Source organism: Heterocephalus glaber, unplaced genomic scaffold, assembly GCF_053883595.1.
Source record: "Heterocephalus glaber isolate CG9 unplaced genomic scaffold, H.glaber_assembly_v1.0 deba00001544, whole genome shotgun sequence".
In the NCBI taxonomy this organism is placed as follows: Eukaryota; Metazoa; Chordata; class Mammalia; order Rodentia; family Bathyergidae; genus Heterocephalus; species Heterocephalus glaber.
The window spans coordinates 20,714-32,889 of NW_028258337.1; the positions used below are offsets into that span (position 1 = coordinate 20,714).

Sequence of the window (12,176 nt, forward strand, 5' to 3'; positions counted from 1 at the left end):
CCTCATGTGGTTTTAAGTGGGGCTCTTTCAGCGGTGGCCAAATCTGGAGTGTGTGACTGATTCATGTAATCCTAGGCCCAAGGCCACTAGGATTAAGGGTGTGAGTGCTACCTGCCCTAAGAAGTCTGAATAAGATTAAGGGACAGGAAGACCTACCCTGAGGGTGCCATAAACTGTTTGTCCTCTGTAAAGCCCCTTTGTCTTGCCATCCTGCCTTGGAGCCAGCCAATTATGGACTGAAACCTCTAGGAACTGTAAGCTAAATAAACCTTTCCTCCCTTAACTTTGGGTGTTGGGTATTTTGTCTCAGCAAGGAGAGAAAAGTAACTAAGACAGGTGTCTACATCCATGGCTTTTATTTTTGAGCCACTGTCTTTATGTCCCTTTATGTCTCTGTTGAATTCAGTGTCGCCATCCTTTCATTTGTGGCTTTGGTTGCCTGTTTGTGTGCACTATTTCTGGTGTCACTGGGTGCCACCTTGATTCTGTGTTTTTGTACCCCTGCCTCTTTAGAGAGATTTCCTTGTTATTGTATTTCTGCCTATTTGATTATATTCTGTGCATCTGGGTTTCTTTGTTCCAGATGTGTTCCCGTGTTTCTGTCCCTGTGTCTAACCTGTACCTTTGTACAGGAAACATGAACCATTCCCATGCCTCCTTGTTCTAGTGTCTCCGTCTCTGTATTCCTGTGTCGTTAACTGTCACTATGTCACAATATTCTCTTTGTACCCATTGTCTGCACCTTGCCTATCCTTATGTCTGTTATCTGGCCAGATCCCTATCTCTTTACTGGTGTTCGTCACCCTTCAAGTGTCTGAGTCTCCCTGTGTTTGCCTCTGGATCGCTGAATATACGTAGCTGTGCTTCTCTTAGTGTATACTTCTGTGTATGCCTATACAAATCTGTTTCACTCTTAATATCATCCTCTCTGTCTGTCTTGTGCCCGAGTCTTCATCACCAAATATGAGTCTGTCTATTTCTAATATGCATCTATTTCTACATCCCTGTATGTCCCTGGCCCTGTGTCTTTGTGTTCTTCCCGCATGCTCCTTCAAGTAAGTGTGTTGGTGTGTCTGTCTGTTTATACCTTTATGTCCTTGGTGTCTTGGACCATGGTCTACCTGGTTGCCTTTGTGTTCCCCATATCTCTGTGTGACTCGATCTCTCTGCTTGTTTGTTTCTGTCTGTCTCTCTCTCTCTCTTTCTCTTTCTCTCTCTCTCTCCATATATATATATATATATATATATATATATATATCATCTATCTTAGTTTGTATGTTTTTATGTCTTAGTGTCATCACATTAACCATTGGATGACCTTAGTTGGGTGACCTGAGTGACCTAGGTTTTGTCTCCTTGCTTCTTTGTGACTGGGACAGAAAGTCAAAATCACATGGACACCAAGGTCCAGCATGAGATCTTTTTCAAATGGGAAGTGAGGGGGGCCAGGGATTTAGCTCAGTGGTTCCACCGCCGCCTGCCTCACGAGCACAAGGTCCCGAGTTTCGATCGCTGGTAATAAAAAAAAAAAAAAATCAAATGGGAAGGGGATCAAGGGGAGGGAAGGAGGGAAAGGGGAATAAAAAACAAAATTAAGACCTGTTATGCACATGTTCTGTTCCAACTCTGCAATGAATGTAACCGTTATGTAATGCAAACATGTTCTAATAAAAAATAAAAACCAAAAAAAAGGGGGGGGGAGCATCTGTTTATATTTTTCTAGGTTTATGTCTCTGATGCTGTCACTCTGGCTCTCTGTCCCTTTCTTTGTATGTTTGTGTGTTATTATGTCTATGTTTCTGTGTTTTGAGATCTCTGTGTCTTTTGTTTCCATAAGTCTCTGTCCCTGTATTTCCATGTCTATGTCTTTGTTGCTGTCTTTCTTTGTGTGATCCTGTGTCTTTGGTTGTGAGTATGTGTACGTATATGCGTGCTGCTGTTTCACAGGAGCCTTTTTTGTTCACGAGTTTGTTCATTCATTTATCCATTCTTTGAGCATATTTACTGAGCACCTATTGTGTGCCAGCACTGGGGCTGCATAAATGATTCAGAAAATGTCTTTTCCCTGGAAGAGCTTACAGTATAAATCAGGAGTCCAGGTGGGTAACCAGATGATTATTATACAGTGTAAGTGATGTGAGCTTGGAGGAGATGGGAGGGGACTGTGGGAACATGAAAGAAGGGACCAAACTCAATCTAAGGAAGGGCTCAGGGACGGCTTCCTCTTAGAGGCACTAAGACTTGAAGGATGAGTTAAATTTCCCACACGAATCAAAAGAAAAATGTCCCACGCAGAAGGAAAAATACATACAAAGGCCCAGTGGTGGGAGAGAGCATGGTTTGTTAGGAAAACTCTGAGATCCTTAAATACACCATGGGGGTCAAGAAAAGTTGTGAGCAGGACTTGTGAGTGACTCAGTCAGTTTTTTGTTTTCAGAAAGTCACTTCCAAGGCTGCTGTGGAGTATGGATTTGGAGGGAGTAGAGACTGGAGATAGGAGGGCCTGTGAGGAAACGGGGGTCCTTAAGCCTATAGGTCCACAGATCTGCACATCTGTATGTTTGGGTTTCCTGGCATAGGTGCCCATTAGCACATGTGTGAATTTGTGTCCCTACGTGTACCTCCACATGCGTGGGTCCTTGTCCTAGGCTCACCCCATGCCCTGGCCTCTAGATCTTCCAAATTCACATCTCCTGCTCTGGAGTTCAGGAGGCATCACAGAACACGGGCCAGGTGAGGCTGGCCCAGAAACTGCTTTACATGGGAGTGCTTCCCTGGCCAGCAGGAAGCCCAGTAGGGGCAGCCGCCTTGGTGGGTCCTTCAGCAGCCTCTTGCCTAGAACCACAGACATGTCTGGCCTGTGGTGTCTCCGCAGGCCAGGCCCGGTAGGCCCTGTCATCAGCTGGATGTCTGTGTGCTGGAACTGCCCTGGTGGGAGAGAGGTGCAGTACCAGTCAGGTTAGTGTCTTGAGCTCCTGTTCAGAGCGCCAAGGGGAGCCTCAAGCGGGAAATAGAGGGGGGGAAGTGGGAGGGTGGAGGGTCAACAAAGGCCTGGAGAAAGGAAGAGGCCGGACGTTATGGGCAATGTGGAGGAGCCAGCTGGAATAGGAGTGTAGTATGGAAGTAGAGAGGCAAGGTTGATGAGATAACAGAGGAAGGGGAGCAGCCGGGCTTGAAGAAATTAGAGCAGACTGGAGGGAAGGAGAGAACAGGTTCGGGACAGCCAGAGGAGGTGAAAACATCTGTCTAACCCATCGGCACTGCCCAAACACTTTGGTGTGGGCTTCTGCCTCAGGTTCTGACGATGTCTCTTGACCTATGGTCTGGCTTCCTACAATCCCCTTTCACAGGCAGATAAAGATCCAGAGGGGCTTTACAATACACTTTCTTGTGCTTATAATCTTTCAGGGGCAAAGGCTCCCTGTTGCCTTCAGGATAAAGTCAAAATTTTCATCCTGGCACTCAATTCTGACCACTCCAGTTCCAGCTCCTCCAATGTCCATTCCTTTCCTCCACATTATTTCTCAGTCGTATGCAGTACGGGTGGCTCTCTCTCCTCCAAGAGGTCTGTCCTCTTGAGCTCTGAGCCTAGGCAAGGTCCCCCACTCTTTGTTTCTCTAATGCCGGGGGATGCCTCCTGTCAAGCACTGATCCCTCTTTGTGATCACTGTCCTTATCTGGATCTTTCCTTTACCCAGACCGGGAGCTCCCTAAGGGCAGAGCTTGGCTCTGATTTCCTTCTGAGATTAGGAATATAGGGTGCTGAGCCCCACCGACTTTTCCTCTTGGCAAAAGTCTTTGTTGGGACTAGTGTTCCCTGGTTCGTTTCTGCCTCAGCAGCACTTCTCCATCAGGTGTGGGCTGTGGGACTGAGGCCTGAGCCACTGGCCACATAGAATCCCAAGCAGGGTAGTTGTAGGGTGCTGCGGTGCCTGTAGCAGCGCCGGAGGATGAGGAACTCAAGGTAGGGTCCAAGACGGAAGGTGAGGTGGGCTTCAGCAGCCACGGGGAGCTCTAGTTGCGCAGGCTGGTCCCAGGGCAGGAACAAGATATGGCACCACAGATATGGCTGGTGGTGATAATGTCGGCCCGGGGTTTGTCTGCAGTGACTGTGATGATCTGGACGTAGGTGAGAGTCTGGCCTTCGTGGCCTGGTCTTGGTGGTGGTGTCCCAAGCAGCTGTCCACTCACATGTAGACATAGGCGTGTGGGAGGGTGGGCAGGTGTTGGCCCAGAGCATAGGCTTTCACCTGGGCATTCACATAGTCAATCACAGCACAGGCAGGGATGAGATCTTGGCGCCCAGGGTCTAAGATGAAGTAGTGCAAATTTGTGGCTAAAGGGCTAGCTCTTGAGAGAAAATGCTTCCACCGTGATCCACCCTAGCCAGTGTTTGTGGGGAGGGTCATGTAGTATGTGCGCACATGCTCACCCCAGTGTGGCTTTTTGCATGTATATGTGTACGTGTTTGCCTTTGAGTGGGTAAATTTGTGTGTTTAGCAATATTCAGATGATCATCTCTGTGCAGGCATAACCGTGCATCTGCATATTTGAAGAAGGTGGCATGTAAGAGTTGCTGTTTATTTTTTCAGTTGTATGTTTATGTGTCCCTGTGGATATTTTGCTGCTCTGTACCGTGATGCAATAGTATATGTTGTGTGTTGTATGTGTCTGAATGTGTGTCAATGTATATCTTGGTGGGTACTGCTGTACACCAGTATGTTTCATACGTGTAAAAGAAGCAAAAAATGGCTGCTCCCTGTGTGTGCTGAATTCCTAGGGACCAAGATGAATCTGAGGGTATCAGTGCTTGTGTGTCTGAGTGGTGTTTTTTTTCTCTTTTTTCTTTTTTTTTTTTTTTTGGTACTGGGGTTCGAACACGGGTCCTTGCGCTTGCGAGGCAGGCGGAACCACTGAGCTAAATCCCCGGCCCCTGTCTGAGTGTTTTGATGTGCCTGTTATTGTTTGCATCGGGGCATGTCTTCTGTGTCATGCTGTGTCTGGGTGCATATTCGTGGTGTGGGGGAGTCTCAAGACGATTTACTGTAATGCTCTGATGTGTATGTATCATCGAGAATCTTGCTGTTTATCTGGGTGTATTTGCATATGTTTTCAAGTGTGTTCTTGTGTGTTAGTGAGGTGCGAAGGGTCTGGAATATTGACGCGAGTGTATTCAGCTGTGGTGTTGTGTGAAGATGGAGTCCTTGGGGCTCTCACCTGTCTTTGGGTCCTCTATAAGCTGCAGCAGGTCCTCTGGATGTCCATCCAGTGTGAAGCAGATCCTCCCTGAGTGTGGGATGTGGATCACAAAGTGCAAAAGCAGGAGATGCATCTCTGAGGTTATGACCCTGGATGGAATGGGAGTGAGGAGAGGGGAAGGCGGGGAGGAGGAGAAAGGAAGAGGCCATGTCTATTTCCCCAGAGCGAGCCTGGCCCCAGTCCCAGTGCACAAACTGTCCTGTACTCAACCAGGAAGGCCATGGGGTGGCTGGCTTACCAGAGGATGAGAAGGTGAAGATATTTGGCAAACTGCCTGCAAAGGAGAGAGAGGGCCTGAGTTGGTGAGGGAGTGATCTAAAACACATTCCTAGGAACTGTAAGACCTCCATGGCCTCTAAACCACCTCTTCCCAGGTAAGAGCCAAATTCTTGAGCACAACATTTGAGGCTTTTCTGGAATCTAGCCCCCGCCTGGCTCTTCAATCTTGTCTTTATGCTCCAGCTCAACTGAACCGACGATCATCCTCGTGAGTGTGTGCCTTCTTTGGCGAGTGACTGTTTGTTCCTGTTTTTCTGGCCACCTGGAATATTTTCCTTTTCCTTGACTACCAAAGATCAATTTTTGGTTCTTTCAAGGCCAGCTCAGTCAACAGATTGATAATCAAGGGAGTGACTTTGTAACAAAAGCAAGCTATTCTGGCTGCCTTGCTCTGTTCCACCACATACTGCCCCTGCAGAGAGGCACTGGGACTCTGCAGAGAGTTCATCCCACCAAGGAGGCTCTCATCAGATGCAGGCTTTGAGCCTCAGACCTCCCTGCCTCCAGCACTGTGAGATGAGTAAACCTTTATTCTTTAGGAATTACCAACTCCGTGGCATTGTTAGAGCAGCCAAAAATGGACACAGATAATGGCTGTTGTTCTCAGTTGCTAAATTTGTGATAATTTGTTACATATCAGCAGAAAACTAACATATCACCCCTACTCTGGGCCTCCACAGTTTCAATGAGAATCCTAATTGGGTGGAAATGAAGACTCAGGGGCTCTTTGACAGGAGAGTGCCTAACTCACCTTTTGCTAGCCTCACAGAACTTCCATGAGATTCCATTCTGTCGCCAGGCCCTCTCAGCATCTCCTCAGAATCACCATCCCAGTGTGGACTTCCTGCCAAACACAAAGAATTGAGAGAAATCCTTCACATTCCTGGGGCGAAGATACCCTGTACCCACCCAAAGGGCCCACCTTCCTTCTGACTAACAGAGCTCTCACTGGCTTCTCTAACTGACCTTCCCATTTTCATGCCTGATACCTCATGTTAGTCACGGTTTCTTAGTCTTTCAAGCTCAGGTATGCTCAGAGTTCTTCCTCATAGCATTTGCACATTGATTTCCTTATCTACTCATTCAGGTAGTGCTTAGGCACCAAGGTTCGGGTGGTGAAAAAGACAAGCCTGGTTTCCTACCTGGTGAAGCTCATGGTTCAGTGGAGGAGGTGGAGATGAATTAAGCCGTAAAAGTATGCATGGTGATAAATATTTTAGCAAAAATATACCTGACTGACTATGGGAGTAATAGAGGCTTGAGATGACCTGAAGAAAGACACTGGGTAAGGGGATCTGATCTGAGACCTAAGGCATAAGCTAGAGGTTTAGTGACAATAGAAGGAATGAGGATAGTAGGAAGGAGCAGGGCAAGGCACACCAGGCAAATATCAAGCAGAGGGATTAACTTGAAAAACAGCCCTTGATTGAGGTGAAGGCTGGTGCCTATAGAAGGAGCGTAGAGAATGAGTGGAAGAGTGGGAGGAGTTGAGGTCAGAAAAGTGTGGGGCAGGGAGCACATTATGCAGGAACTTGTAAGCCATGAAGAGGACTTTGGAATTCATTGCAGATGTGATGGGAAATCCTTGGGGGGGGCGGTATTAATTATAGAAGGAATACGAAGTGATTTGTGCCTTTAAAAAACTCCTTTGGCTGCAGGGAGAGAATGGCCTGTAGCAGGACAGCAGAGGAAGCAGGAAGACCAGAGGGGAGGCTGGAACAGTTTCCTAGATGAGATTCAGTAGACTATCCTAGGATAGTGACAATTGGCGCTGTGAGAAGTGAGAGGATTTGGGAAATATAGTAGAGGTAACATTACCAGGAATCAGAGATAGACAGGATATTGGGGAAAGGTGAGGGAGAGGGGTGTGTTGAGGACAACATGCCCAAATTTGCATCCCTGTGACTTACAGCCACCCTCAACCCAACCCTGCCCTACAAAGTCACCCAGGAAACATCACAGCTTCCCTTAAGAAGGCATAACAGTGGAGTGGTAAGAGCACATTTATTTGGGGTCCAGATTGTATTGCTTCACATCTCTGACTAGCTGTGTGGTGTGACACTGAACAAGTTACTTCACCTCTGCGTGCTTCAGTTTCTCCGTTTGTAAAATGTGTATATTAAGAGTTTCTTGGGATTACATGAGAGACTACAAGCACAATATGTAAACAAGTACCTGCATGTAGGAAGAGCTCAGAAATGTTATTCCTTCATAGTCTTTGGGAAATTTAAGTGTATCATCATCTTCACAAATTTTTATACCCCTCTTGTTAAGCAGGACCAATTAAGACCAATCAGATGTGCCTTTCCCAGCAGAACTCCAATTTACACTCCTACATCCCTCCCCTGCTTGGGAACCGTTAGCAATTCACCTTTCCAACAATGTCAAAGCTACAGCTTGGTCGGTTTGTTGCTGTTCAGCCTTGCCAGTCTTATCTCCCAAAGCTTCAGATTCTGTGCCTATGTCCTGTGGCCCAGAGATGTTAAGTAACTAGTCCAAAGTTCCAAAGCAATCAAGCAAGTAAGTCTCTGGACTATCAGGAGAACCTGCAATGCCTTGTAGACGCCCAGCTCCTGCTGCTCTCCATTCCTACCTTCCCACCATAGCTTGACATCTTGTCTATGGCACTCACCATCTTTGTCAGGAGGGAAAAAGGTATGGAAAGCTGGTGGGTTCAAGGACTCCATGAGCTTGGACTCCATCATTGACTCAGACAGCAGCTCTACTTCCTGTGGGAGAAGGAGAACACTGATGGCCTCAAGTAGGGTGCTGGAAGGCAGCAAGTTTGGCACGTTTGGGAGTCTGCCTTCTGGCAAAGGTCTGGAGCCATTGGGTGGGGCAATTGTTGGGGCTCCTGGCTATGGTCCCGGAACTTGCCTGGTGCTCTGGGGCCCAAGTGGCAGATCTTGCTGATGCCAGAGTCTTCCAGTAGGCGCAGAGAGGGCATCCTTGGGGTAAAGGGAGGGGGGAGGAGTTGTCCAAGGACAGAGGCAGTCATGTTACTGCTGGGACCCTTGGGACTTGAGACCGTGTTTGGGAATGTGCCAAGGCTCTGAGGAGGTGGGGGCCTGGGTTTGACAAGTCTAGGGAATGGCAGGGTTTTCAGTGTACGTGGGGTTGGGATTCCAAGCTTGGGAAATGATAAGCTTGTGGAAGTTTATTGAGGTGATGCACTGGGTTTAAGAGGTGAAGGGATTTTAGGACTCCTGGGCAACAGGATTCCAGGTCTAGAGTGTGGCAAGTTGTTTGGGGTCTAGAGAGCAGGAATCTTAGATCTGGTGCATGGTGAGTGTTTGAGGATCTGAAGTGTGGAGATTCCAGATCTGGACTCTGTCAGGCTTTGGGTGACTGTGATGTGAATAGCCCAGGTTGGGGGTGTGATGGTGTGTTGGATTTAGGTTGTGATGGAGCACCGGGTATGGGAAGCTGCGGAGTAAAATGTTTCATAGTTCTAGCTTTGGCCTGGTTTGGGATGCCAGGATTCAGAGGTGGGATGTGTGTCTCAGAATCCAAGGAAGATACAATATGAAGATCCTGGTGTGATGGAGTGCTGGGCTTCAGAGGCAATAGAACAGTAGAGTTTGATGGCATAAGGGCAACAGGTTTCACCTTGAGAGTTGGCTGGATCAAGGTACCAGAAACTTGCTGTGCTGGAGTTTGGGGCTTTAAGTGGAGTGAGGCTGATAGGGAACTAGAGCTCTGACTCTGTGGCTCCAGCTCCTCGGAACTGGGCATCTTATTTGTAGAGGTACTAATAGTTGAGGTTGCTTTCACAGGCCTTGACTTGAGGGAGACCTTGGGCATCAAGGCTGGCTGTGCTGTGCCTGTTCTTAGGCCATGGCCTCTGCTGGAGGACGGTGTGATAGTGCCTGGCGCAGATGTGTTGGGTGACTGTCTCCCAGCCTCCTCACTGGCTTCCTTGCACTGCACCATGATCACGGAAGTCAGAGGTGTGACAGAGTTGTGTCCAAGGGATAAGTTGAGGACTTTGGCAGCGAGCAGGTGGCGAGTGGTGATGTCACTGACACGGAAACATGCTCCCAGCAGCTCTCCAATGGTGACATAGGCCCAGAAGTGGTGGATAAAGCAGGATGCATGGAGTCCCCCTTACCCCCGCCGCCCCCCGCCCCCCGCCCCGCAACCAAAGTCCTTCGGGCTGCTGTTTGTGACTCCTTCACAATGGTGGGCCACAAGTGACTGACCCTCGGGGCCATGGGCTGCCAGGTGGACGTCCAGCTCCTGCTCTCCTGGCTGCACCTGGCTAGCCACCACCAGCTCTGAGCCCCCAAAGTAGTTGGGGAAAAAGGCCCAAGGGGAGGCTCCAACCAAGCCACCCAGGTAGTCCAGGTGCACATCTGCTAGCAGAGGCATGGAGATCTCTTCATGGAAGCCCTCTAGCTGGAGGGTCACGTCAGCATCCTCGTGTACTCGTCAGGCTGATCCCGCCCCTCTTACTCCCCACCTGGGATTTCCAGGGACAGATGTCCCAGCAGTGGGAAGTTAGCATCATCTCCAAAGGCCACGCTGAAAAAGGATACCCTGTGGCCCAGGACCTGTCAAACATTGGGAAGGATCACACTGGGTGTTGTCAGGCTGACTATAGGCTCCCCATCTGTCAGGAAGATGATAAGAGGAATTCTCCTCATACTGGGGACTTTCCCAGACTCTTGGTTGCTACGGTTCTCCACTGAAACAGCTTCCAGCACAGCTGTGTTGATGTCAATCCCTAATTGGGAAGCACACTGAGATCCATCTTCTGGGGTCACTTCTGCCCATACAATGGGTACCTCACCAGCCTCCCAGTTTCAGTCATAGCTCAGCTTTTCTCAGCGTGTTTCTGCTGCTTATCCCTCCCAACTCCTCTACCCCAACCTGGGCTACATAAGATCTGTCAGGAGGCCCATGTGTCCCTGGCTTTCATCACACCATCTCAGACTGTTCTTTGCTTGCTTCCTGGGGATAGGGTGGTGCTTCATTCACTAGTCAGATCAGCAGCTACTCAATGACAGGGCCCCCACCTTCTTGCTACAGGAGAGAAAAGGCTGAGATGAGACTTCAGTAATTGGGAGGAGATTGATCAAAAGCTGGAAACAGGGCAGCAGTTTGCTGAAATGCTTGGAAATAAATATCTAGGTAATTGTTTTAAAAAGTCTTAGCAAATTCTCCTGAGTGTTTGCTTTAAGGGGAACAAAACTCAGGTCCAAAGAGGAATGTGCCCTTTCCACCTGGAATCAGCTGTTTCCACTAGGAGAGGGCGATGGGAAGGGAACACAGAACATGAAGGTTCATACTTGTGTAAAATATAATAGTGATGTTTCAAGCACAGTGAGAGGTGAGGAAGATGGGGGAATGAAGAGAGGTTTTCAGGAATTTCCCACATCTCTACGGCCTGCGCATTTGAGTAGGTAGGCTTAACATTTAGAACCATCAGCTTCCATACGACCCAAGTAGTTCTCCAGCACTGTGGATATTCAGCATCGTGGCCTTCAGATTTCCAGGCGTTAACTGTGTCAGAAAAGTAGATGATGTGGAAGTAGTCACTGGCTTGCAGGTCACTGAGGATCACATTCATGGCTTTTTCAGTCTGTGGGATATGAATGAAGCGAAGGAGCTCAGACAAGACTTGAGGTCTATGAGCTTGAAAGTCTCTTTGTGCACTAGGGTGCTGAATTCTAGATGCTGTCTGATTTTAACACCCTCTAACTTCAGCATTCTGTGAGCCTAAAACTACCAGGTCAAAATGCTCTCCTGGGATTTATGGTCCAAAGCCTAGAACTCCACCATCCAGTATTGCATCTACTAGCCATATGTGGCCATATAAATTGAAGTGCAAATTAGTTTTAAAATTTAGTTCTTCGCCTGTAATAGCCATATTTCACGTGTTCGATAACCACTTGTGGCCAGTCACTACTGTAATTAGGCAGCACAGAACTTTAGAACATTTCCTCCAGGTGGGTGTGATAGCATGCACTTGTAATCCCAGCTATTTGGAAGGCTAGGGCTAGATGATCGTGTGCTTAAGGCCAACCTGGGCAACTTAGTAAGACGATCCTGTCTCAAAATACAAAGGGCTAAGTTTGTAGTTCAGTGGCAGAGTGGTTGTTTAGCATGTGCAAAGCCCCGGATTCAATCCCCGGTACTACAAAACAAACAAACAAACAAAAAAAACTACTAATACTACTAATAATAGAACATCTTCATCATCAAAATAAGTTCTACTGGACAGCATCGGTCTAAAAGGTTCAAGTTCTATGTTTGCAGAGCATTGCTTTTATAATTCCTGACCCCATGACCCAGGATTCAGTGATTTCAGAACCATAAAGTTTGAGATCCTCACCATTCCAAGTCTTTATAGCTGTTTCTCAAAGACTTTGCACACCTTGGTTCTGCTCTACTCTGTTTTTCACTCTCACCCTCTGTTTCTTTTTTTTTTTCTTTCTTTTTTCTTTTTTCCACAAAGAAAGCCTGGTTTATTGACATGGTTTCCAGGATCCACAAGATCCTGGTAGAGGAAAAGAAATTGGACAAGCTGATAACTTGGGCTGGAAACTCCCTCAGATGCAGAATTTATAGCCACTGATTCCAATTTGACTCTGAAGAATGGTGACTGGTTTTGAGCTTCATGCTTTTTATTCAAT

General features: G+C 47.7%; 1 pseudogene; it reads right to left on the reverse strand.

Annotated features, from left to right (window-relative positions):
• Positions 1–2,715: 2,715 nt before the first annotated feature.
• The window catches only part of LOC147824415 (inter-alpha-trypsin inhibitor heavy chain H6-like), a 53,344-nt pseudogene continuing 43,883 nt past the window's right edge, over positions 2,716–12,176 (reverse strand).